We start from the raw sequence: 26542 nt of genomic DNA, 5'->3' as shown, positions 1-26542 counted from the left end.
TTTACTCTTCAGCTTCCAATCTGTATAATGAGGATGATTTTGCAGCAGAGATGTTGCGTGAATAAAATCTGGTTGTCATTAATGTACATTAATGTACTGCGAATATGGACTGCCAACAGTTTAAAGGATGTTCCCAGAGTTGCATAAAGTCCAAAGACAGGAATAGATGCAGTAATCCTGCCTCCTCATGTCCTATGTGCTGCCCTCGCTGTATGTTCCCTTTTGGGACCTTCAGTAAGAGTTAGAAATATGTTGCAGGACATTAAGCTAGTCATCCGCATGGCACAAAAATAGTTGAATGGGTATTTTAAAGAAGTGACATGGCAAAACCCGTGGTGTAATTTTACTTGTAGCAGCACTGCCTAAAATAACAAGAACATGAGAAAGTGTTTTCCAAATGCAGCACTTTAGATAATGCCATTTTTACCTACAGCAGAAAAGCAATGAGAGATGTCTAAAATATTCAGTCAGTGTTTCCAGATATTATGTGCTCTTTGTGTTAGGAATTAAAACACCGTGAGCTATCTGCCAGGGCTGTCAGCAAAGGTGAGTGACTGAAGATTCGGATGTTTGCCCAAGCTGTCCGGATTTAATTATCCCGTGAAACCTCATTAGAGATGAGCTGCACCTGTGATACCAAGAGGGAAGGATTATGAAGGTAGTTCAGACTCTGATTCATAACTTAATTTTAAAAATACTCTTTTGGAATCTGAAAGTTTTCCCTTCCTCACATAACTTGGTACATGTATTGTGCAGTCCCGATCTGATTTTACGAGGAGGTGGGAAATAAAGAAGATGCATTTGATGGCTAAAAGGCTCTTGGCAAATTGGAGATAAAATATGAAAAAAAATGATAAATGCAATGTGTCTCATTGGGGAAATAATCAAATGCATAAGTATAAGTATAAGACCTGCAGGAGATCTGGGGGCTATGATGGATCGCAATGTAAATTTAAGTCAGTGCTGTGTTGTTTCAAAAGGCAGGACCATCCTGCAGTGCCCTAGCATTTTGCCCATCAGTCCTGTGCAGTGATCCTTTTCTGGTGCTCAGTACAACCTCAGCATGGATATCGTTTACTTTTTGGGAGCTGTAGCTGACAGCCGTGGATGAACCGAACGAAGTAACACAAGTGCGATGAGAATGATCAGGGCCCAAATAATATCTAAAAGGGAAATTTGCATGAACTGGAGTTCTTTGGTAAAGGCATTTAATGGTCCCTCGCAAACCTGTAAGTGGCTGTTGGAAAGAGGAAGGGAAAAGACCTCTGTGGGCATAGGGTAAGAAATAAGACTTCTGTCACAGAATAGAATATTCAAGCTTGTTAATAATAAAACTTTCCTGGGCTAGTGAAGCACTAAAATAGAGTAAATGGCAACCTCCAGCCTGGGCAGTCATTGAGAGCAGATGAAATCAATGTCTGTGTGGCCTGGCATAGTTACAACCTGTTCGACCCTCATCTGCATCATCTTTTCAAGTCTCTCTGGGTTCTGCAATTCTGTAATTCTTCAATTCTGCGTGATTATAGGCTTTGAGTTGGAAACTAATGTCCCTAATCCTCTGCAAAAGGCACAGTGCTCAGTGCCCCCTGGATGACCTGTTCTTGCAGCTAGGGCTGATGCTATTATCTGTAATAGTAGCCTGGCAGAGGGAAAAGGTTGGGTGAATAAGTAGTCTTTTGGCAATAGTAAACAACCTGGAGACATGAGTCAGGAATGACTGCTTATTCTCAGTTGCTCATGCTACATGAGCTATAGGACAACTTGATTTTTCAGCTGGTAATTGCAAAGTGGAAAGTACTTTTTGACACCATGCTTTGTTAACCCAAGGAACTTACTGCGGTGGGACATGTTGCCTGCTGAAAGCAATTAGGCGATATTAGGCCAGCAGATCTGTTAGAAGTGCTTAAGCGTAAGTATATACTACTTCCAGCTCAGCAATTTCCTGGGCCACATGTTGTTAGAGCCTGGGGCTGGGGACCATGGAAGCTACTGCTATGTTTGTGCCCTGTGCTTTACTGTTGGCACTTGAATGATGACTGCCACAGTCTAAAGGGAAAGCTATGTCCAAAATTAGGAGAGTGTTCTCTTTCTCCAGTCTCCAAGGCATAGCCTTGTGGAGTCTTCCACGTGCCTGACAATCAGCACATTTAAAATAGCCCTTTGCCTCTCCGGATCTGAGAAGAACCCTGACCGGGACTTCTTGTTCCCATCTGAGAAGCATTCTGTCAGCATTCCCACTTTAATCCGAGAGGTGCAGTGGAACAACTGGGGAGGAGTGGGAAGAGGCAGCAAAAATTCAGCTCCAGGCCCCAGGCATTCTCATGTCTTTGCTGGGAATTTCAGTGCATGTGCTGCCCACATTATTTCCAGCCAGAACTGTGGTGTGAAGTATCAAGTCTTTGCTGTCGAGGATAACTTAGGAATCCCTATCATGGGAAATATACCATCCATATACATCTCATTTCTGAGTATGAAGCTTCGCATAGTTTATAGGAGGAATTGCAAATAGCCGGATAGTATGTGAGCAAGGTCAGGTAAAAGCTGCATTAATGCTGTGTGTCATTTTTTTCTCACACTGAATTGCCTCGTCTTTAGCAGGATGATATTATGAACGGTCCTAAAATAATTTCTGTAGCTGACATGCTGCCATCCTGTTAGGATTATGTGTTATGAGCACATAACTCTGTGGGATTGATATGCAAGGAGGTGGTATGCAAGCAGTGGACTCTTGATGCCTTTCTGTCCATAAGCTTTCCTCTGCCAACATTAAACCCACTGTGTTGACAAGAGCAAGCTACAAAATTTACCTGTGAGGCAAAGAACTCCAAGCGTTGACAGAAAAGGATTGAATACAATGGCAGGGGCTATCTGGCAAGAGAACGTGGGGCTGGGAGAGGCCATAACATGAGCTAAGCACTGCTGGTTGTGTTCAGCTTGTTACAGAATGGAGTCTGATAGTCCAATCTGCTGGAACACATTGTTAGAGGGAATTTTCCTGGCAGGCAGTGTGCAGACAGATATAAAATAGAAGCTGGACAGAACTATGTGCGCATGGGAAGTTCTTCAACCAACAAAGCACAAGCTGAGAGGGAACAGTCTCGTAGCTCCATAGCACAGTGCTTCTATCAGTGAACAGAAAAACTGTTTAGATTGGGAAAGATATTGTGGTATCTTTTTTTTTTTTTAATTAGACAGCTAAAAATACGTTTACAAATGTGGAGCAAAGCTATACCAAGGCAAGAGTCCTTTGTGGGTTGGCTGCATTGTAGTGTAGATGTACAGCAATGGTTAGAAATGATCATTTTGGAAGCTGCCATTAACTACAAGTTGAAGAACTGTTTATTTGTGAAACACTCCTCAGAGTTCTGTTAATGTCTTTCTAGATATTCTCTGAAGACTCTCTGCCTTGTTTCTCTAACATCAAACTTTTTAAGACAAAGCAGAAGCAACCCATAATCTAAAGGCCCAGAACAAAGATTCCTCGAGTTAAAGTTGAAAAAAGAAAACATCACTTTAACATTCCTGTAACAGATTTCACTGCAGTTGATTCACAGATCATTTATAAGTACTCTGAATTAAAAAGCAGTAACAGTTTCAAAAGGGGATGTACTTCATAGGGTTGACAAAAGGATATCTGACCATGCCAAAGCATTGCCTGAAGTAGCCCCCTGCTCCCTGCTGGCCAGCACTGCATAGGTCAGAAGCCTCTCATTTAATTTGTCATATTTTAGAAATACATTTTAAATCCTTTTTAATGCAGATAGATGTTCCCTATGTAAGTCAAATCCTACTGCGCATCCTACAGAGGTCTTGGAGAGCAGCAAGGTCCTTGCTTGTGTTCAGGTGGTATGACTGCAGCCGGAACAGTTGCACAGGAGGAATTTCATCCTTTGAAGAACTTAGGATGGCCTGCAGATTAGTTTAAGTTTTACTGTCTGAATTAGTACCTGTAGTGGGATTTCGCCATGGACTTGGCTCAGCCCACCTGGCCCTCACATCCTCTCCTACAGCCAACCTGCCTCCCCCACCCCTGTCTGCCCTTAGCAGCCAGTAGAGCCTTTTTGCTCTATCTAAGCCAGAATGATGCAGTCTTACTGGATGTGCCTGATGCCAGAAAATCCCCAGCTTTGTTTTGACAGTAGCTTTGTGCAGTTGCTTTGTGCATTCTGAACAGCCAAAGCAATCAGATGAGGAGCTGAAGAACCATTGCTCTCATGTGCCCACCTTAAAGAAAATTCACCCTGAAAGTTGCTATAAATAAACAAAATAAAGCATCTTTATTCAGTGCCTTTAACTCCCTTGATGGTTCTTGAGGAAACGACAGATGTGCCCTCAGGGTTTGCTATATACAATGGGTATAGCATATAGCTTATAATGAATATTCTAGTGGCGATTCTGTTGTTGTTATTTCTGAAGTCTCAACCAGAATGGGAGATATTGCTGCAGGTTGATGCGCATGAATTCCTTCTGAACTTCTGATCTGTTTTGCTGAAATAGAATTTCCCTTAAGAACAGTTTGCCTTCCTGGGACTCAACTCATCTATGAATGTTTATGTGCTTCCATTTTAAGGGGTTGGTAGCCACAGAGCACAGATCAGTTGTAATAGTATTCAGTTATTACTGTGAAATACATTGTCAGTGGCTTTTTGTTTGCTTGTTTGTTTTTTTTCTTGAGCTTTATTCAATGATGTTTTGAATGTAGCAAATTTCTGCTCAGAATGAAAAAACTGCTTCTGAGTGGTACATGAAGATATTTTTGCTTATATTGTCTGTCCCAGTACTAGCATTTCTGCAAAGTTAATTTGGGGTCATTTGTGTCCCCAAGCCATTTTATTGATCCTTTCGCTAAAGCAAAATTCATTGATCAGATGAGAGGAAAAAATACATATTGATACAGTGACATATCTGCAGTGATACCACCTGCTTTATGGAGAAATGCCTTTTAATTCCTCTTGTAGATCTGTATCCTTAGCAGCAGGTGCCACTGCCAGACAATTCATCAAAGTTACTGATTGCTGAGATCTGCTAAAGCCTTTCTTTTCTCTTGCTGTGGGAAGTAGTGTGAAGAGCTGTGCCCCCTGTGCAAGGGGGAGGAGGCTGTGCTGGCAAACAAGCTGCCTGTGTAGACTTCCCAGCTCATCTGTGTTGAAGACTAAAGGTAAAAGCCAGGAACCTGTTCTCTCCCTGGCTTGTGAGGAGGGAGTGAGTGTGGGACACCTTGTCTCAGCAGGAGATGGGAGCACAAGTTCAACATGAAGGGGACCATCTGGTTACCTGCGTTAGCATGTGCTTACAGAAAGGATGGGGATGAGAAGTGAGCAGGGAATTTTCCAGTTGAAATGCTGCCCGCTTAGTCATGCTGTCATTCTTCCCATGGCAGGCAACTTATAAAGCAGTGCATGCTGGTTCACAGATTGTACCGAGCAACTGTACTGGTCTGCCCTACTAAGGGTGGAGGCAGGCTTTGCTATCCATAGCTGCTGATGGCTACCAAATGGTGAGCAGCAGAGCTTTCCTGGGTTTTGTGTCTGTCTGACGTTTTTCCCCATGCAGAAGAGACTGGCTTTTTGACCAGTAGAAATCGTGGCTTGATGTGTATGTGCTTGCATCAGAAGCAGGCAGGTTTGGGAGGAGGGAGCCTGGAGACATAGCTATCAAACCTCAGGAGCATATAGGCTAGTGCTGAGAGCGTGAAGTGCTAATAAAGGCTGTTCTGTGGTTGAAAGTGCTAACATTAGTAAGGCTACAGGAAAGAAATGGTGCAAAGCAGGCAGAGTTAGATTTAACATCAATTTAACATCAAGAAATTACTAGTGATTGATAATTTTGTGATCAAAACAGGAACGGAAATGAATGTGTGAGTATGAATGGAGGTGTGCCCATATGTGGGCAGCCCTTTTGGTGTGCAGTATGCAGTGCTCCAAACTGGGAGAGATCTTAAGGCAGAGTGAAGCAAGGTTAGGAGCTGGAGGGCCCATTTCTCCTTTTCACATGCAGCCACACATGTAGGAAGAATCTGTGTGACAGGAAGGACAGTCAAGCTTACTATTCCTTACATCAACACTTATACATTCAGATGACAGCAACGGTGAAATGACTGGAGAAGCTGAGTGTGAGATAAAGGTACTTAATGGCAGAACAACAATGCTGGGCAGTTTGAAGAACGCCAAGCAGGGTCCAACTTCAGCAGGACCATGATCATATGATCATATTAGTAAACTACACATCAATTAAATTAATTTTCATAGAATATAGGTGAACATCATCACCTTGCGATTCTGCCATACTCTCTGTGATAGGCTGTAGCTGAATTAGGGATCAGTTTAGTCTCAGGGCACTAGATTTAAATCCTGTAAGCCATCTTAATTGCTGTTCTTAGTCCAACCTTTAAAAAAAAATAACCTGCTGTGATGCCAGCTCATGATTCTTTTCAGTGTCCCTTGTGTAGCTTTTCCTGGTCCCATTTGAAACTGGAGAATTTGGGTAGTATCTACAGAAATTGTTTTATTGATTTTTACATGCCCTAAACTGAAAGGACCGTCAGCACAAAACTTTGATTCAATATTTTAGAAGAGTGGGATTTTTCACTTTCAAAACCAACTTTTGACTCTGTTTGAAGCATAGCATCCCCTGTGAAATAAACTCTTATTTCTTCCTTTGTTTGCGCTTTTAAGCAGTTTGAGTTGGTTTGATGCTTATGCAAGTGATAATAGCCTTGGTTGATTTATTTCTTTTTAAGAAGCAAGTTCTGTTTCCTGAAGTAGTTGGTAGCGGGGATTTTGGACCCAGGAGTCAATCCCTGATAGGTATTTTCTCTCCTTTGTTTGACAGAGGAGCAATAAATCACTAACCACTGTTTCCTGAAAGTGAGCATTATATATTAGAGCTGCTCAGAGCTTCAAACATATTAAGTAGCATTTGTCTGTGTTGGTCTTCCCCTAACCCTATTGATAACTAGACTGAACTCAGAAAGAATCAATGTCTTATTGTCTTTTTGGAGTATCAAATGTTAGAAGTTTCCAATCAAGGCAAGCTTACAGCGTTCTTGGTGATAAGCTCATCCACAAGGTAGGATGGATTTTATTCATCCACTGGTAGCATGTGACCTTTAGAGAAGTTCATCTTTTCATGTCTTTGTTTCCAGCAGTGCTTTAGTCCTTGCTTAATGTTGCCAGCTGTAAAGAGTAGGAATATTTTAGATTATTTATGTGTTACAAATTCTTCTGAAGATTTTAAATGAGTTTCAGTTTTTTCCTACATTACATGTGGATAGTGACAGAGCTTAAGGAGCTTTTGTTTCCTTCTAAATGGAGTTGTATTGCCAAATCAAATAGCATAAACAATTTGAAATGCGGGAAGCAGAGTACAGTTTTGAGATTGAAATGCAGTTTTCTGTTAGAATTTAAATAAACTCAACCAACAGCAAAGTCCTGTGATCTACTTCACAGATGTTTGGCAGGATACAGAATGGTGGGTTTGCAGTCTCTGCTTATCACAGAGCCAGGACTGTATGCATCACTGCTACATGCTTCTCGTTTCCCTTCATCCCAGGGATACTAATCTTGTCAAGAAAAGGAAAGTGGGAGGAGGGAATGTATCATTCCATCACAAGCTGGGTACAGTTCATCTGTTTGGTGTTTGTTAGTGGATGCTGGGCTGCAAAGATGCCATGTATCTTGCAGACAGACTATTGCAGATAGGAATTTTCATGTCTGGTTTTCCTTTTAACATAGATTATTTTTTTTAATGTGTACATATTATACAGCTATCTACTTCAACAGACTCAGACTGTAATGTTTGGGGCTGCAGTGTTTCTCTGTATGTGGCAATATATAAATGGCTCACCAACCATCCAACTGTAACTTCTATTGGATCTTGAGTGAAGATGAGAACACGCATCAGCTCTAGAATCTTCTAATAAGATGGAAAATGTCCCTAAGATGCTTATAACTACCAGGAGGTTTGGGAGCATTTTCCCATTTTCCTTTTCACATGTGTGAAGAAAAGCCATGCTTATTAAAGTTTCAACCATGGCAGTAATACAGTGAGCGTCAATACTGTCTGTTAGTTGTTATGCCATAGTATGTACTGATAAACTCCTTGGAATAATTGTTCTGTCCTTATTACCTGAGTGTAAGAGGAGGGAATTGACAGGATATGTCAAGAACCTGAGGATTCTCATGGAGAGAAGTTTCCCACTTAGGCTTAGGATAAACTGCAGGGAGTCTGCGGCCAAAGCAAATTTCAGAAATGAGTGCTGTGAATATGGGACAGACAAGCAGAAGAGCTTTGACTTGCACAGGAAACTAAATGGGCTCGTTTACTATGGCGTTAAGGGATGAGTGTCACAGAACTGAGCGTGTGTAGGGAAATCAGTGTAACAAAATTCAGTGAAAAACCTCATAGAATGAAAAAGTAGCACTTAATCACAAAATCCTTTGGTAGGTTTTGCCTACTGACACATTTTATCATAATTTCATTCATCCGTGTGGTTATACCAACATGTCCATAAGCACCAGGAGGTAGGTGTATGTTGAGGTGGTCTGGCCAGGGTCACATGCATGTGATAGAGAACAAAGGATGCCAGATGTCAAGTTTCTTCCTGATGTGACAAGCCATTTTTGGGGTGGATCCTTTAAGCCTTTTAGAATTCAGGAGTAGCTGGAGGGTAGTCTGTTGCAGCAGAGCCATACTAAGTGCAGCTTCCAGAAATCTTAGGCTCAGTGGTTGCTGTCTTCCTGGTTGGCTAAGGAGGGCAACAGGATGGTGGATGTGACACTGCTGCAATCTTAGTGCCACCTTCTTTAGCAATAGAGACCCTTCTTTCAGCCCCTTGCTCTTCTGATTCCTCAGGTCTTGCACCTACGGATTCCAAATGTGTACCATCTCATCTAAACGTGGTGGGGAGATCCAAAGTTGAGGTTTGGAATAGACAGAATAATTTCGTATCCTTGTTGTTGTTGTTCTAGTAGTGGTAGTTTTTTTTTATGAGCACAGATAAACATGTAGGATTTTGCATGAAACTGAAAATATGGTTTTGTGACTGTTTCCACGTGGCACCTGTTTTCAGGTCTTTATCAAGTGAGAACAGCTTTGCTTCTTCGTTCTCAACAGAAAAATTTAAACCTCCAAAAAGTGAATTTTACTGTGGTGAGTAAAAGATCTGGACAGCAGCGATGTAGAAGAGAGCAGTTTGAGTGCAGGGCAGCAGTGCCAAGAAGAGCTGCTTATGGAGCTCAAGAGGATGATCGTGATTCCAGGAATCAGTTGAGTGAGATTTGCTTATGCGTATGGAAAAGAAGCACTGATCTCGGGCATCTGGGAATTTTTCTGTACTACCCCCCTCCTCCTCCCCAATTTAGTGTATATGGCAGGGCATTAGAGTTATTAACACAAAGTTTATCTGTGCTGTGTGGTTGGTAGTCTGCTGTGGAAAGTCCCTGATGATTGTGTTGCATTGGTACTTCAGCTTCCGCACAGCATATGTGAGTTTCATGCGTCGGTGGTTTTTGTCACAGGAGTGCTTGGTTATTGAGGCTGTCAAATGGATCTACCTGCAGTGATTTGAATGCTTGATTAAAGCTTGATTTGATTCCTCTTTCTAAGCTGAATGTTCAGTGAAGAGTTCAAAAGACCCCCGGTGAACTGAGACAAGGGGAAATGGGAAGGCAGAAGTGGGGAACGAGGGTGAGGGAGAAAGCAGCTGTTAAAGCATTCTGCAACCACTTAAAACTATGATTTAAATTCAGTATCATTACTGAGCTAAAAACTAATCTTTTTCACAGTTCTCAACTTACAGTACGTGTTTTGGGTGGCTATGAAGGTGCCTTTTAAAGAGTAGACAAAAGGGGCAACGTAGCAGTTTGTTTGTGCATGGGAAAACCAGTGGTGACGAGGCTTTTGTAACACTGCAAGCTGGAGACAGTTAAATAAGTATTTGAGAAACCAGAACAGATTGCTCTGCTTGGCTACTGGATTTGGAGTAACACCTGTATGATTCCCTTTTCTCCACAAACTGGAGAAGGAGCTACAGATTCTGGAAGAAAGGAGTGAGAAAGAAACAAAAAATACTGTAAGTGCTAGGAGGAGAAGTCTTGCTCTTTAGCCCAGTGTCCTTGAAGAGAGAACTCAGTCTGGAATGAAGTGCAGCTGGTACTCAGTGGGCAGCTATTTAGGAAACAGCAAGTTTCTGAAGTAGTGAGGAATGGCTTGGGCCTTAACCTATGCTGGGACAGGTGTGAGGACTCTAAGCGCTAGTAAGTCATTCTAATGTCAGCATGGAAAATCCCAAAGCTCACAGAGCAGATACCAATGAGTCTGTAAGATTTTCCTCACAATTTCTTGTATGCTTGCAACTTTCTGGCTTTTTCCCCCAGTGTACTCCCTTCCAGATGTTTTACTGGGACCGAAGCTGCAAAGCCAAAGGAAAACACTGCTGAAAGACCACACAGCTGTATTTATGCAAACCACTTCTGTGAGGTGGTGGAGAGCGAGAGAATCTTGTGGCACTGGAGCTTAACAGCCAAGGCATGGCACTGTCAGCTCCTTAGGGGTCCTGGGAAGCAGTCCTGGAACTGATTGTGCTTGATGAGGTCTCATTTGACACGTGCCCTCTTTCCGTGAACCGGGCAGCTCTGTTTTCCTTGGGGCCTCAACACCAAGCTGTATTGACAAAGCCAGGAGGGTGTTTGGAGTGGTGGGGTGGGGAGAAGAGCGTCTCATCAGACCACCTGCCATCCTGGAGCTGCCAGCACTGGGAGTGCATTGCTGATGGTGGGGTTGAGCCAAAAGGCTCCTTAATTCCTGCTGTTCCCCTCCTGTATCCCACTCTGTGTCCATCGTGTAGTGAAGTCAGCAGATGGGCTGTCCCCAAGATGACACATGCTTACCTGCAGGGAAGAGAAGCTCTTGTACTGAGACCCTGGTGAAATGCTTGCTGCTGGCAGGCAGGCAGCTCTGTCGCTTGGCAGCAGACCACAGAGGGAAGATTACTTTGTCCTTGTTCTTACCCTGTTTGCCAGGTTCCCTTCTGATTACCAGGCTGGTAATGCATGGAGGAGATAACCCCGGTTCAGCAAGCAGCAATTCAGTCTGTCATCAAACAGAAAATACTTGGACAGAATTAACAGAGCCATGTGCTAAGCTGGTTTGATACCAGGTTTGTCGGTGTGTGTTGTGGTTTAATCCAGCAGGTGGCTGAGCACCACACAGTTGCTCTCCCCCCACCCCCAAGCCCTTCCCAGGGGGATGGGGGAGAGAATCAGGGAGGGAGAGAGGGGGAGACAAACAACAAAGTATTGTGGATTGAGGTAGAACTATTCACTAAGATAAAAGAAAAAGGATACTAGTTATGACTATATATTTATATATGAATGCATGTAACAAGTGATGCACAAGCAATTGCTCACCAACCCCTGACCAATGCCCAGTTAGCTCCCCAGTGAGCAGAAGAGACCAAGAGGAACTCCCACTCCCTTCAAAACTCCTTCCACATGATTCCATATGGTACAGAATGTCCTTCTGGCCAGTTTAAGTCAGCTGTTTTGGTTCTGTTCCCTCCCAGCTCCCTGGGCCCTTCACTGAGAATGGTCTCAGCTCTGTACAACGCTGCTTAGCAGCAACTATAAACACCAGTGTGTTATCAACATTGTTTTTCTCCTAAAACCAAAACATAGCATCATATCAGACACCCTGAAGAAAACAATTCCATCCCAGCTGAAATGAAGACAGTGTAGTTCTTTGGTCCAGAGGTTTTTTTGTTCCATTTTGTTCCTCTTTCTTAGGAGAGGAGTCTTCCAGCAGAACCTCTCACTGTCCCTTTCAGATCTGTACATACTCTTGTGTTCTTTCTCTCCAAATTAGCTGTTGCCTCTTGTCTCTCCCCAACAGGCTTCCCTGCAGCAGTGCCATTGTCCTCTTTCCCCCAACAGCAGCCACCAGCTTTGCAAACAGACCAGGAGACTGCTCATGTGCTCCCATTCCCTGGGGCTTGTGGAGCTTTGTGGGTACTTCAGGTCTCCCTGCAGTCCAACTCTGGAGCTTGCCAAAATGGAATGCATCTATCGCTTCTTTGAACGGATATTGCTTCCTGAAATTTCCAGCAGTTTCTCTGCTGGAAGAAAGGATATACCCTTCCTATTTTGATCTGTCTTCTCATTTTTCCCACCTTCCTAGCTATTGCTAATGGCTTTGGCTGTGTATGACTCCTGCTCCCAGAGGGGGTAATGGGATGGGATGTGATCCACGTTGTGAATAACACTTTGTGTTCACAGGGTCTCATCTAAATAGCCTTCAGCATAGGTTCCTGTCATGTCACTCAGTGTGCAAGGAAGAGTATTACAGTGACTTGCACATGTATTAAGGTTTCATTACAGCAGAGAACCAAGATGCCTGTGGACTCCACTGAGCAGTTAAGTGCAGAAGAAAACAAGTGCTTTTGTTCATTGGCTGCCTTAAATGAGTTTCTGGAAACAATTTTCTCCAGCATTTGGGTTAAAGATACCAGTGAGCTGGTTTGGTGTTGGGAAGGTCACTGGAAGAGAAGGAATGCAAAGCGGTTCTTGTGGCTCCTGGGGTGTGACAGACAGCAGCAGGCTCCCCAAGGACAGAGCTTTAGAGCATCCCAGCTGCTGGCTGCATCTTTCCAACGCCTGAACCTGGGTGGAGATCTGTGTGTTCCAAAGTCCTGCTGACACTGAGCCTCCAGGAAGGCATCATGTTCACAGATGCTTATTTATATGCACATACCAGGCATATAGAGGGGATGAAATTGCTAATTGAGTGTGGTCGTATCAAAGCAGATCTTGCTTCTGTGCTTCTTACTGCTTTGGCAGCTTGGTAGTGGATTTTTGTTGTCACTGCTGTGTTTTTCTGTAACCATTTGTTGCTGAATAATTGTGGTTTCCATGCGTCTGTTGCAGCAGAACTCTCACATGCACAAGGTCTGGGATTTTTTACTCAAAAATGTCACCTAGAAGGCAGTAACCCCAGGACAGAGCAGAGTCCTGTGCAGCTGAAATTGGCCTTGTTATCATAGTCTGATCTGGCCAATAATTTTCTACTTTGGTGCAAAAGCAAAGATAGAAAACCACCTGGATTCCTTTCTTAAAGTACTGGCTCTATTCGGCATGCTTTTGTATGCGAGCAACTGTTAGTAGCTGTGCTGGCATCTGTAGCATGCTGTTCTGCCCCACTGCAGCAGGCACCGAGGCAATTTAAATGCTGTCCTTTGGTCACTGCCTGCTAAAAACATCCCAGACCATTGGAGTTTGCTTAGAAAAAATTGGGCATTTTCACCTTTGTCAAAAAAGGAAGTCAGCTTTCTCTGAAGCCCCTTGTTGTCTGCTCTCCCATGCAGGTACTGCTTACTTGCCGTCTCTATTCAGCTGATCCAGGATGACAACATCCTATTGTTTTGACAATGACCTTAATGTATTTGTGCAGCTCCAGAGAAAGGCAGCGTGGCTGCAGATGGGAATGCATGGGCTTAAGCAGCTTATAATGAAATACAGAGTCTGTTACTTCAGCTGCTTTGAGGCCACTGCAAATCAGTTGTTGGATTTGATGTTTCTTTGGGGATGTGAAATGAATTGAGTGGCTTCTGGATGGTGGTTGTAGTGAGTCAGGTGTTTGCTTCATGAAATGTCCCAGTATAATCAGAGCTTCTGGGAGGCAGACCTAGCAGATATGCCAGTGGCTGTATCACACCACATGCAGCTGAGCTCACCAACAGGGATTATGATAGACGGAGCTGGAGGTGATTTATCAGATGCATCATTGAGTAGGAGCTGCTGGTTCTAATGGGGGTCATAAATGCAGATAATGGTTTGGACCCTGCATGAATTGTCCTGCAGAGCTGAGGGAGGTGGCAGGCTCAGTTATCCCCTGGTAGCTGTGGCCCCTCATAGTGCTGGTGGAGCGGGGCTGCCTTGGTATGCAGTTGGTGTTGTGAGCTACAAGATATCCAAGTATGGGCTAGTGTTTGGGTGCCTTCCATAGCAGTAGATTCAAAGTAGCCACTTTAAAGAGCTGCTTAAGGGAAAGCAAACTTTTTTTTGATGCGTTGAAAACACCTGATTTGTCCTTCCAAAGGGATAGGAGAATATAACCTTAGCCCAGAAAAAACAGCCCCCTTGGGTGCAGCAGTGTGGGGAGATGCCAGCAAAAGCTGCCTCGTGCCACCCTGTCAGGAAAGTCTGCCATGTGGTTGAGACTGGAGCCGGGCATACCTCTTGTGTTACATGGATGCTTAGGTCAATTGTGGCTCTGACATGTCGCCGGTGGCATTATACTTTGGAATGTGCCTTTGTGAGATCTTGGACTTCCTCTTGGCTTCTTAGATGGAAGCAGCTGTGCATGAAGTATTAACACCAGCAAACTCTTGTCACAGGCAGCAGGTGCACGGCACATTTCCCTTGCCTGGCAAATTTGTGTCTTAATGGTGAAAGTTGGAAATAGCACCACGTTCCTTCCCTTTGAACTTGTTGAGCTTGACTTCCCTGGACTCTCAACTAATATGGAGCTTGACATCTATTTCTAGAAGTCACAATTTCCCTTAATTTACATTCTTTAATCAGTGGTGATGCAGTGGATGCATATTCTGTAGTGAAACGATCTTTATTGCAATCACTTCTGTGAGGTCAAGCATTAGCTTTCAAGGCAATTAAAAGATGAGCTCACCAGTATGTAGAATTGCCTCTTGCTTATTACAGTGACAGTGTTTGCACAGACTATTTTCTGTTATTCCCTGCTGCCATCAAAGCATTTCCTGCTAGTAATCCCTGCTAGTCCCCAGCAACCTAGCCCCATAAATTCCCTTTCTCCTTCTGTTGATGGGAGTCTAAGCCAAATCAATAGGGATATTCAAGTCTGGCCTATGGATAAATGGGAGTTAAGCATGCTGTGGAAGGAAGCAGTTATTGTATTAGAGGAAAAGTACCAAAAGATAATCTGTTAGTTATCTAGTATGGAAATTTTCAGTGTCACTCCAGCAGTAGAGAAAAGAGCCCGGTCACACGGGATGTATCATCAGTATGCATTGGATGAAATATAAGTGTAGCTGCAGCAAGTGGAAAAGGTATGCTGTTGATGAGCTGTCTCATTTTGTGTTCCTGCTTGATCTAGACTAACAGAGAAGTGATGAGCAGTAAAATGTATGTTGATCAAATGAATAAGAAACTGCTGAGATACAGGGCACTGTCTCTATCCCTGCCTTTTTCGCTGCTCACCTGAGTGGTCTTTCCTTATTTGTGCTTCAATGTTTTTATATGTCAGATGTCAGTAACAATAATGACCTCTCCTAAAAGCTCCCAGTGAGGAGCATTCATAGGATCATGACACACATTTTTTTTTTACATTCTTCACTGCAGGTCAGGAGCGAGAGAGAGAAGGAAGTATAATTGCTATCAGAAAGGTGAGCATCAGGGATGTTAAATGCCTTCTAAAGTATTTTAGAGCTGCCTCTCTGTGGTGCTTTTACAAGGGCTCGAGGTCAGACAAGATACCAATTTGTACTGTTCTGTTGTGCTGTTTCCCCAGAAGATCTCAGTGCTCTGTAAACAGCTGTCATCGTGATTTTAGGCCCAGGCCACTCGCATCTGTTAGCCTTTTGAATCTCTCATTCTCACCAAATGGAAGAGCTGAGTTTGTAATGAAGCATTCTCTGTCTTTCAGTTCTCATGGTCACTGTGTCTGGTGTTCTACAAGTACTCTGTGAATAGGAATGGCTGAAAAATCCTGTGATATTTTTATGTTTTTAAACTCTACAACTCTGTCTGATCTATGGTGGTGTTACTTCTCTGCAATTTATGGGTCGTACTTTTGCAGAGCTATCAGCATACAATACTTCTAACTTTGTCAGTTTGTACTTTATATACATCTCAGGTCAACTAAAGTGCACCCATTTATAGTGATTGATACTCCTTTGGGCCTGGTCCCTCATTCTACAATCTGGGTATGAAGGTTTTCCACCATATATCTTCGTTCTTAAACATGACTGTGTAAATAGTCTGCGCCTGTGTGGCTGTATTTAAACTCTCTAGGTCCCTTCTGTGACAAGCAATGTACAATTTGTAACCATGTTTTGGTGAGTTTTTGTAAAGTCTCTGTATACGTTTTCCCCCAGTGCTTATTTCTTCTGAAGTTTCTCATGCTGTCTGTTAAATGACTTAACTCTCAGTAATAATAAATTCCTCATTTAATACTTGAAATGCAGTCCAAGATACAGTAGGTCCATCCTCCATCTCTCAGACAGCCTGTTTTTTCACACTCTTCTTCCAAAACACTGGTGCTTTTAGTGCTTTGCCTCCTGCCTTGCTCCCAGTATACAGCCTGATTCAGCTCATGTTGCTGCCTTATGCAGCCCTAACTTTTTCATAGATCATGGGATCAGAAAAGAATGTGGGTCATTGCTCCAAGCATGGCCAGCTTCGAAGTTATGTTGGATTGCTCACTTAGGGACTCTTTAAGTCTTAAATACTTCCTTCATCCCCACAGAAGGAGCTTCCCCTTATCCCTGGTCCCTGTCCTAATGTTTGACTGTAGCGATGTCCCCCTTCCTAACACCTAGTGAGAATTTCCCTTACTGCATAGTTGTGGTCCTTGTCTCTTCTGCTACAGTGCAGCTGTGTGATGGGTCTGGCTCCATCTTCTCTATGCCTTGCCCTTATGTGGCTGAAGGCAGTACTATAGTCCCTTACTACTGTGCAAGCTTAATTCTCAGCCTCTCATTTATCATGTGTCAGTTTCTTATTCAAACTGGTCCCCCCACCATGGTCTTGCACCAGTGTGATAAACATCTTGTTTGTACTTTTTTCCCCCCTGAAATTTCGCTTTGTATCTTCATTTTTAACCCAAAGCTTGGTAAATATTTGTAAATACTTGTTATCCATTTATTTTAGTCTTTATCTTCCAGGCACTATTAATCATTCTGCAAAGCTCAGTATCAGGAAAAATACCTTAGTGATGCTTCTCATTTGGAGCCCAATATGAGGCAAGCTTAGGGGGCTTGTTTTTCAGAACATGTTAAAATGCTCTGTGGATACAGCACTGAATCTTACTGTCCAGCCTTATTGGTTATTTTCCCTTTTTATCTCTGCAGAACAAAAGGGATGAGGGGAATGTAGTGTATTTTGGTGGAACGTGTGGTTTCTTTCTTTCTGTGTTTGTTCCCTAAATTCTAATCTGTTGTTTCTGTGCAAATTTCTTGAAATTTCCTTCTCAAGAAGAAGGAAAGAACCCAGCTGGAGTTTTGGGACTCCCACCGTGAATTTATGGGATTTGGGGAGTAAAATACTCTTTCTTGCAAATTGAGACAATTTCCTTTGAAATTCCTTGAAAAGCCTCAATGGGAGAATGTTCGAGTACTGCTTTTGAACCAGCTTTTGGATGAGAAGGCTTTAAGGAAGCATTTTCTGAATGATTTGGTCTGAACTCATCTTTTAAAATGACTTTTTGGTGTTTCAGTTCTCAGTTCAGCCTTTTCTAAGCACTCTTCTGTGCTGCTGTTGACGTAAAGTTTGGAAACCCCCAGGTGCCACCGTGCTGCAGTGAAGACATGCCCACACAGCAGTTTTGTCCCAGAGTGGTAAAGAGTATTTATCAGGCTTAGAGGTATTGTTATCCTGCCTCTTATCCACTGAATGGAATGTGCTTTGTAAATGTCAAAATGAAGGCGTACTGTTGTTCTTATTCTTCCTCTCCTGCTATATCCTCTTCCCTATGTTCTTCTTGTCAGAATCCAAATGTCTTTCTAGCGTTCTAATGCTAAAGATGCTAAAGATATGTCCTGTTTGACCAAAATGGGAAGGTCAAGTTGTTTTCCCCTCTGAAAGGGAGGGTACCCCGCAGGTTTCCAGACCAAACAGAATTACTGTCCTACCCCATCCAAAAAGCACTTAAATGAAAATAAGATAGGGGATAACAAAATTAAAATCTGGCACCTGTACAGATGTCAGAGTATAGCAACACCAAAAAGGTAAGCTGGGACAGCTTTTTATGGATGGCCCATGCTTTTCTTTTTTTAAAACAAAACAAAATCAGCATTCCCTACCTCAGTGATCAGCTACAAGAAGAGAAATCCTATTCTGCAAGGTTACAGTCAGTTCCCAGTCCTGAAGCAGAGGCAGGCTGAGGTGATCCGTCATCCGGAAAGCCACTGTTGGAAACCTCTCTCCAGGACTAACCCAGGCTGATTCCTGTGTGCACTAAAACCCCAATGAAATTTATTAGGGCTGCAGCTGTGGAAAACTATGGAAATTAGATTTGCCAGCCTAGAGACGACTATAAAGAAATGAAGGCATTTTAACAGTGCTCTCCCACCAAGGGTTGTGTCTGTAATGGACAGCCCTGAGTTGCTTTATTCAATCATTTACCTCTGTAAGTAAGGCTACTGTAAGCCTTATTTGGTTCTGCAGTTGGAGTACCACAAGAAAGCTGTTCTACTGAATATGTATTTTGGATAATCACTTCTAACTTAACGGCTTTGGTCTTCTGATTGTTAAGGTCTTTTTATAGGTTCATCAAAGATTTCATGTGCGTCACAAGTTATATTACACTTCAGGGGTAGAGTGCTAAGACAGGGGCCTCCTTTCCCTGAGCAGGGAGGGGAGGCTGCTGCAGCTCAGCTTTAGTTTGCCTGGAAATAGCAGAGGGAGTAAGGTGAACACAAGCCAGCAGTGTGCCCAGGTAGCCAAGAAGCCCATCAGCATCTCGGCTTGTATCAGCAATAGCACAGCCAGCAGGAGCAAGGAGGTGATTCTCCCCTGTACTAAGCTCTGGTGGGGTCACACTTCGAGTGCTGTGTTCAGTGTTGAGCCCCTGACTACAGGAAAGACATTGAGGCCCTGGAGCGTGTCCAGAGATGGACAATGAAGCTGTGAGGGGTCTGGAGCACAACTCTGATGGGGAGCAGCTGAGAGAGCTGGGATTGTTCAGTCTGGAGAAGAGGATGCTCAGGAGAGACCTTATTGCCCTCTGCAACAACCTGAAAGGAGGTTGTGGTGAGGTGGGAGTCAGCCTCTTCTCCTGCCTAACTAGCGATAGGACTAGAGGGAATGGCCACAAGTTATGCCAGTGTAGATACAGGTTGTGGCCATACTGTGGCCAGTGTGAAAGGGAGGAAGATGTGTCCTCTTTTCCCAATAGCACTTGTTAACAAACACGTCTGAAGTACTTTCATCCCCTGTAGTGCTTCAGAGCAAATATGCAGACATAATCATCTCTTTCAAACAGTTGAGGATCATTCTGATCCATGTTCCCAATCTGTATTATTAATTGTTGATCTTCTCTGATACTGCAGATTATCTGTCAAAGGTGGGGGGGGGGGTGGAATGAAATGTAACTTGGAAATACCATCAGACACAATGTCCTCATGTAACTGAAATTTAAGGAGGTGTAATTCACAGCCAGAACATCAAGGATTTGTAATCTGGCTTTCTTACTCTATGAGTTGCTGATGACTTTTTCAAATTCCACATGGATGGGCAAGGAGGGATGTTGGAAGTAAGCTGGTGGTTCCACTGTGCTTGGAAATCCACCAAACAACCCATGGAATGCTGCATCCCACAGCGGGATGACAGATGGCTTCCCGTGGCTCTGCTATTACACGGGAAGATGAGCAGAACTTCCCAGCAGCTTCTAGAGCAGCAGCTGATCAAAATAATGCAGGTGAGGATCCCTGGAAGCTACTGCAATTGAAAACTTTTTCCAGGTGTGCTTTCCAGCTAAAAGACAACCTACCAATGATGTTTACCGGGAGACTGCAGCACTTGGGTTTCTGATGGATGTTGGAGCAAAGCTGGAAGAAGGGATGTTATTAGCACTGTAAAACCAGGATGTCTTCTAATGACAAACCTTCAGTCAGTTTTCTGAAAAAAATATTTTGTAACAGGGTGAAATGCTTAGTAATGCTAATGGACGCCAGCAGAGGGCATTTGGAAACTTGGCTTTTCCGCTCATTGATTCTGCTCATTTGTCTTCCCATCAATGGGAGCCACTGTTCAGCTCCCGTGTGATGCTGCTGTCCTGCAGGGCTTGGTGGCCTCTATGTTTTTTGTTTTGATTTTTTTTTTTTACTTTTGTTTTGTTGTAATTAATTTTCAGAATATCATCAATAGGATATGTATTTCAGAGTACTCTGCAGGTTAGCATCAGTATCGAGCCAGAGAGTTCTGACTTCTATGAGAAGGGGGTATTTGGGTGTGAGGTAGTTAAGGTCCAGGAGGAAGAAAGTGACAAAATGGTTTATTTTCTGTTTTTACAATGCTTGCAATCTGAAGCAGAAACAGCCTGATTTGTGATATGAGTGGTCATATTTAGAAGTTAATTACAGCTGTTGTTTGCCCCAGGGTACTTCGCATGGTGCAGTACAGAGCAGGTCTCTCCTGCTAAAGCACACAGACTGTGGAGCAGCCCTGCAAAATCACTGGAGAATGAACACATTTAATAATAATGCTTTTCTTTTCTTGGGCTTTGAATCAAGTGATTGCAATCCATCAACATCTTTCTTCAGGAGGATTTCAACAGACTGTTAAAAAGGCAGTTTTGAGAATGGTTTGGCTGTTTCTGCTCCAGTTTTATAGAATGGGGTCTAAAGAGACGGAAACAGATCCATTTAGATATAAAATCTAAACAAGCACAGGAAAGTTTCACTGTGTTTTGCATGAAGTCATCAGTAAAACGTATCAGAAGCAGCAGTATGATTCAGATCTCTGAACTGAGCATGCTCTGTTTTACTCCACAGTCAGAAATTAACCTTCATTAGTGCTCCTGGCAAGCTAGACTTGCTGCCAAAATGCAGGGTGTCCTTGTGAAACCGGCTGCCTTGCATCTCTCGCTTAGCAGTAAGATGCGTGGCTCCAAACTGTCAGGCTATTCAGGCTTTGAGCTTTTCTATCTCCTCTGAAAGACGCTGATGAAATTTAGGGAAATATTTTCTTTAAGCTGTGTGGAGATGCATTAAGTGGGACTGTTCATGGTTCTTTTGTTATCTACCATGCATGCTGATGTATTACAGGTCTGAATTTTAACATGAGTGGTGGCTTCCTTACTGAGCTTATCAACTCCATTTAGGGAATGGTTCCTTTAAATCTCATTTGTAGTAAGATATGATTTATGCTGTCAAATATGATTTATTAAGTATGTGTTGATAAAGTAGATGGAACAAGATCTTTCTGGGAGCAAAAAAAATATATTAGTGTATAACACAGGTGTCGGTAGCAAAGATGGATGGAAAAAAAAGAGAAGTTTATGTATATTTCATATGTATTTTACTTGCTGTAACATCTGTTAACTAAATCCACCTGCCACGTCCTTGTATTTTGTTGTATCGCTGTGGCAGAGCTTCCCTTTGGCCTTTTGCAAATGCTAGCTTGTTAGTGAATGTTAGTTTGTACTGCAGTGCCTGCACACGTAAAAGCATTCATTGACTTGCCTGAAATAACTTGCAGAGCCACTAAACTTCATTATTAACATTTGGCTGGTTGGTTCCAGAGGTGTTTGCCTGCACCATTTCAGCCTAGATACCTGTCAGCTATAACAAGCGAGCTTTTCCATTGTGGAGACTTGTCATTGTGCTGGAAAACAACTTATTCCTTTCTCATACACGCTTGAATAAGTTGAGAGAGAGGCTGTTGGGAAAGGGAAGGGAGAGCAGGGCTTGGGGTGGGCTCTGCTGTGAAAGGAGCACAGAAGAGAAAAGAATTTACTCTGACCTTTGGCCAGTGGGTCCAATGCTGTATTTTTGCATCAGCATTAAGGGAATGCAGTGGTTACCGCTATGGAAAAGTTGTGTGTTTAGGAAATGTACAAATCCAATGAAATTATTTGCTTCTACTTGTAAGGCTAGTGACTGCTTTTGGGATGCAGCTGTGAGGTGCAGTTTCTTTAAGCAGAGCTAGAATATTCCCTATGTCTTGACACTGTACCTCTCCTTCTCACTATCATCATCTCTTAGCGCTGTATTTCTCAATTACTTTGTTACTTTCCCTCACTTATACTGCATCAGTGAACTATTTTAGGACAGTGCTGGGAGAACTAGAAATGTGGCAGCCCTCCATTTCCATTTGCGGGCCTGTCTCGGAGGAATCGAATCAATACACAGGTTGTAATACACATTGTTCTGGTTGAGGAGAGTTTTCATCCAGCCAGTGCAATGATTGAGCAGAGCGCAAATAACACTGGAATGACTGGCCACGTGTAATTGCTCCTGTAGTAAAAGCAAAAGACACTTTAGTAAAGACTAGTTGTTGTTCTAATGGTAATTAGCATGAAAGTTGGCCTCTTGTTCAGAAAAGCTCTTTCCTGGTGCCCACTGATATTAAAAAGCATCTTAGAATGCTTTATGTATCCATGAGTCTGTGTTATTTCTCTGTGCTTGTGCTCAGATGTCAGGTTTGAGTTTTCTTCATTATCATTATGCTCTTATTACTGCAGCGCATCCATCTCCAGTGGCGTTGCACTGATCCCTGGAAATCTCGAGGAGCTGGGAGCTCTGTATTAATACGCGGTGGGAGATGGTCTGAGATGAAAGGTCTGGTGAAACCACATAGGAGCACAGGGACTGAACGGACCTACCTGCGCTGAAGGTCTTGAGCAAGGGTGGAATTAGGAGTGTGATTTCTGACTTCAGTCTACTAGCTTAGCTAATTTTGGGGGGACAGAGTTGTAGTCCTTCTCGTCGTTTCATCTGCAGGATAGACTGATTCCCATCTTTGCCTTCCTTTATTAGCAAAAGGCCAGACCTAATGGTCTCATTTGGCACATCGAGAGGCACATCAGTTTCCTCTAACTATGTGGGTTGAGCATAGAAGGGCGGCTGTCAGTAAAGTAGCTGCAGATGTCTGCTATTTAGCTATTTCACACCTATGGGGAGATGGCTCTAAATTGCTCTGCAAATTATGAGGTTTCTCGGAAATTTGCCTCTTTGGGCTCATCAGAGTTTGACTTCACTGACTCCCACTGGCTTCAGTGGCTACAAGATTGGCCCCGACAGGGATAACAAAAAAGAACATTTGAATTTGGGACTAAACACTCACTGAGCTGGCAAATCCCAGTGAGAGCTGAAACTTTCTCAGGGCTGTGGCTGCGTGGGTCCCCAGCTCAGAGAGCTGCGATGCCTCCTCATCTCCTCTCCTCTGCGTTGGGGGAGCAGAAGCTTCCGTGCAGAATTACACTGTGCCTCTGTTCTGGGCAGTCTTCTTTCAGAGCATGCACCTTGCCAAAACACTTCAAACACTGTGTAACAGGGCTTACAGGGTGATGATGAACAACCTGATACGGTATTCTCAGAAGCAACGGGAGGCTGCACAAAATGTGCACTCAGCGGCAGGGTCCTGCCACCCCTTTGCCTGGAAGGGAAAAATAAATCTAAAGTTCTGGCTTCTGGAATGCTGGCTTGAGTACAGACTGGCAGGTAGCAAATAACATTGTGAAGTGACCTCTGGCACTAACAGGCTGCTTGGCTGAAGAGAGAAGGGAGCCAGCGGTGTTCAGAAGTGGAGGAGCAAGGGGCAGGCTGTGCTGTGCCACTCGCAGTTCCTCTGTGCATGCTGAGCCCCGGTGGCAGCTGGCTGTCCAGTGAGTCTGGTGACAGCTTGGAAGAAGGGGATCTCACCCGTGCCAAAGCCGTATACACTGCACAAGTTGAGCCATGGCATGCTACCAATTCAGAAGAGCACAACCCCTACTCAAAGGAAGGGAGAAATGCAAGCAAATCTCGGTGCAGCTTAGAAATGCTGCTGCAGATCTTTTCCATGGCACCAGGACAGAGGAAGGCAGCATGCTCCTAGGGGAAAATACCTCAACAGCTGGTTTGGCTGAGATGCAGTCCCTGCAATTTTAAGGTTGTCAGCTGTGTTCTCATTTGATGTAAGCGCATGCAATGCTTTCAGTTGTCTTGCAGAGGTCAAGAGTCTTGCTTAGCCACCTGGATTGTGGCCAAGGAGCATGAACCTCTGAGGGGTTCATTTAAAACTTGACAGTTCATTAGCACATGGCACTAAAGCAGTTCTGGTGCTGGGGAACGCAGCTTCAGTGCACCTCTCTAGGTAGGGGTTTGGTCCCTGGTTCTAAAGAAGGTCCCAGATCAGCCCTGATGAATTCCAACCTAAGGATGATATGTGGTCATTAATGTATACATTGATTCGAAGTGTATGTACTGGAAATATTTACAGAAGCTTCTTGAAAACCTCCTGAAGGCCCAGAGAATCATCCAGTCAAGGAAAAGAAAATGCCAACTAATGCAGATAATGACATCTGATGAAAATAAATTGCAAAGCGAATTTTGTGACTGAAATATGTTTGTCAGGTCTTGTGAAGAGACAGAAGATTTTCCCACACGTAGCAGGGAAGCGGGCACACAGCTTCCACTGAAACCAGTCTTCCCTATTTAATACATTCCCTGATCCTCTTTCATAAGAGCTGCTACGCTGGTAAAACCCAGTGATTTCAGAGACCTGTGAACAGGAGCACAAGACTTTTCATCGTCATTACGTATGAAATAATTGGCTACGTTGAAAGTCTGCCTTGTAAATACAAGGTTATCGTTTATTTGTTGTCTAATGAATTTTATTTCTTCTGTGATGCCAGAAGCTGTTGCCATGAACGCTACAAAATGCTGATTTACTTGCTGTCAAGTCACTCACTGGGTATTTACTATCCTGAAATCTGTGCATTTTCATCTCTTCTGTTTGCCTAGAAGGGAGATAAGCAGGAAGCGGAGGAAGCGGGAGCGTTGTTTTGTTTCCAAAAGCAGGTGAGGGCTGAGAGAGTGAAACAGCGCTTTCCATCAGCTGCCGAGAGGGAAAACTGCACAAACACTTCTGTGCAGGAAAAAAACATTTGGCAGAGCTTGGTGGCAAGGGGAAAGAGCAGCAGCCCTCAGGGTTCCTTGTAGTAAGCACATGTGGGACTTTGGAGACAGTGCAGTTTGGGGTCCCCGCAGTGTCTAAGGCACTGGGCTGGCTGTCACACCATGCCCAGATGGGCTGGATTTGCAGGCTGCTCCATGATCTGTGCTGAACACAGTGTGATGGAAATGACCTCCTCCAGCCCTGGCAAGAGCCAGTGCTGGCACTGCTCACATTACTGCTTCAAGAGGGCCCTATGGTGGTCAGAAGGCCCAGGTCCTCTTCTTTTCCAGCTTTCCTGGATGGATGGTTGTGGAATGCAGATGTAGTTAGATCCTTATCCTCTGGGATCTTGTCTTTTCCTTGCAGCTGTGATCCTGAAGCCTGCAGCACTGTCCTGGTGGTACACTTCTCTGACAGCTTTGCCTGTTATGACAGCAGCACTCCATGTTCCAGAGTTTCCTCCTTGAACAACGTGTTTCTAAAATCCTACCATCAAGCAGTTTGGTTAGCTAATTGTCAGAGCTTGTCATGCCAAGTAATTAATTTCTGGACAGTATTCAGATACCTCTTCAAAGACTATGGAAGTTAATGCATGGAACTGCATCTCTTCTGCCCTGTTGCCTAAGGAATTGACCCAGATCTTACCTGTTCAAACGTGGCAGCAGCCAACAGCACTGTAGGTTTGGTGGAGAATTTGAGATTAGGACATCAGTAACCTGGTTCCACAAAAAAAATCTTGGCTAGCCCTGCTGATAGCACAGGGATTTACAGCTGGCTGGGGACAACCGTGGGCATCCTTCTAGCCTCTTCAACCTGGTTTTATAAGCTTGTTTATTGTATACTAACACCTCTGACCTGGAGGTGCTGAGATGTCACAAGCAGCTGTTTTAAAGCTGTGCACTACTCCTGTGCTGTTCTGATTCACAGAATCACAGATTTGTAGGCGTTGGGAGGGACCTCAAGAGACTGAGTGTAACTCCTGCTAAAGCAGTTCCTTACAGTCGATTGCACTGAGAGGTGTCCAAGAGGTGGGTCTTGAATATCTCCATAGAAGGAGAGACTCCACAACCTCTCTGGGCAACCTGTTCCAGTGCTCCATCATCCTTACTGTAAAGAAGTTCTTCTGCATATTTGATGAAACTTCTTATGTTCAAGTTACTCCTTGTCCTATTGCTGCTTACCTCTGAGAAGAGCCTGGCCTCATCCATTTGCCTTCTACCTCTCTTTAGATATTTATAAACATTTAATTGTATTCCCCTCTCAGTCTTCCTTTCCCCAGGCTGAACAGACCCAGGTTACTCAGCCTTTCCTCGTGTGGGAGGTGCTCCAGGCCTTAGGATTTCCTGTAACAACTTAGTGAAGGCAGAATAAAGCACAGCTCTCATTGGAGTTGAAAATGAGCTGAAATCGTGGCAAAGTTGTGCAAATCCATTCCTTTGAGTTGCTTTCAAACTGAGATGAGGTAGTCCTAGAGATACAACAAAATCTGCATCCACTTTCATGGTACTTGAAGAGTTGAGAAGCAGAGATCGAGGACTGAAAAGTTTGTCAGAGAAATTAGAGGCACTATTATCGGAGTCTGTATGTGGGTGAATGAAGACTAAAGCACACCAGAATTAAACTAGTCAAGCCTTGTAGTGGCTTCTGAACCCAGCCTTCTCTGTTTGTTATGCACATCTCTTACTAAATACTTC

General features: G+C 43.6%; 1 protein-coding gene across 16 annotated transcripts in view; it reads left to right on the top strand.

The window, feature by feature from the left end:
* Nucleotides 1-26542, top strand: part of TSPAN4 (tetraspanin 4) — a 395182-nt gene that overhangs the window by 176661 nt on the left and 191979 nt on the right. Inside the window, exon 1 of one of the 16 annotated variants that reach the window (XM_046942332.1) lies at nt 14037-15412. The exons of the other annotated variants lie outside the window; for them this stretch is intronic. The gene's annotated coding sequence lies outside the window, so the exon portion shown is untranslated. Of the gene's footprint in view, nt 1-14036; nt 15413-26542 lie in introns of those variants that run through there. 16 annotated transcript variants of the gene reach the window in all.

The sequence above is a fragment of the Gallus gallus genome, chromosome 5 (genome assembly GCF_016699485.2).
Source record: "Gallus gallus isolate bGalGal1 chromosome 5, bGalGal1.mat.broiler.GRCg7b, whole genome shotgun sequence".
Classification (NCBI taxonomy): domain Eukaryota; kingdom Metazoa; phylum Chordata; class Aves; order Galliformes; family Phasianidae; genus Gallus; species Gallus gallus.
The sequence above is the reverse complement of the archived record's forward strand: the minus strand, read 5'-3'. Positions and strand labels throughout refer to the sequence as shown.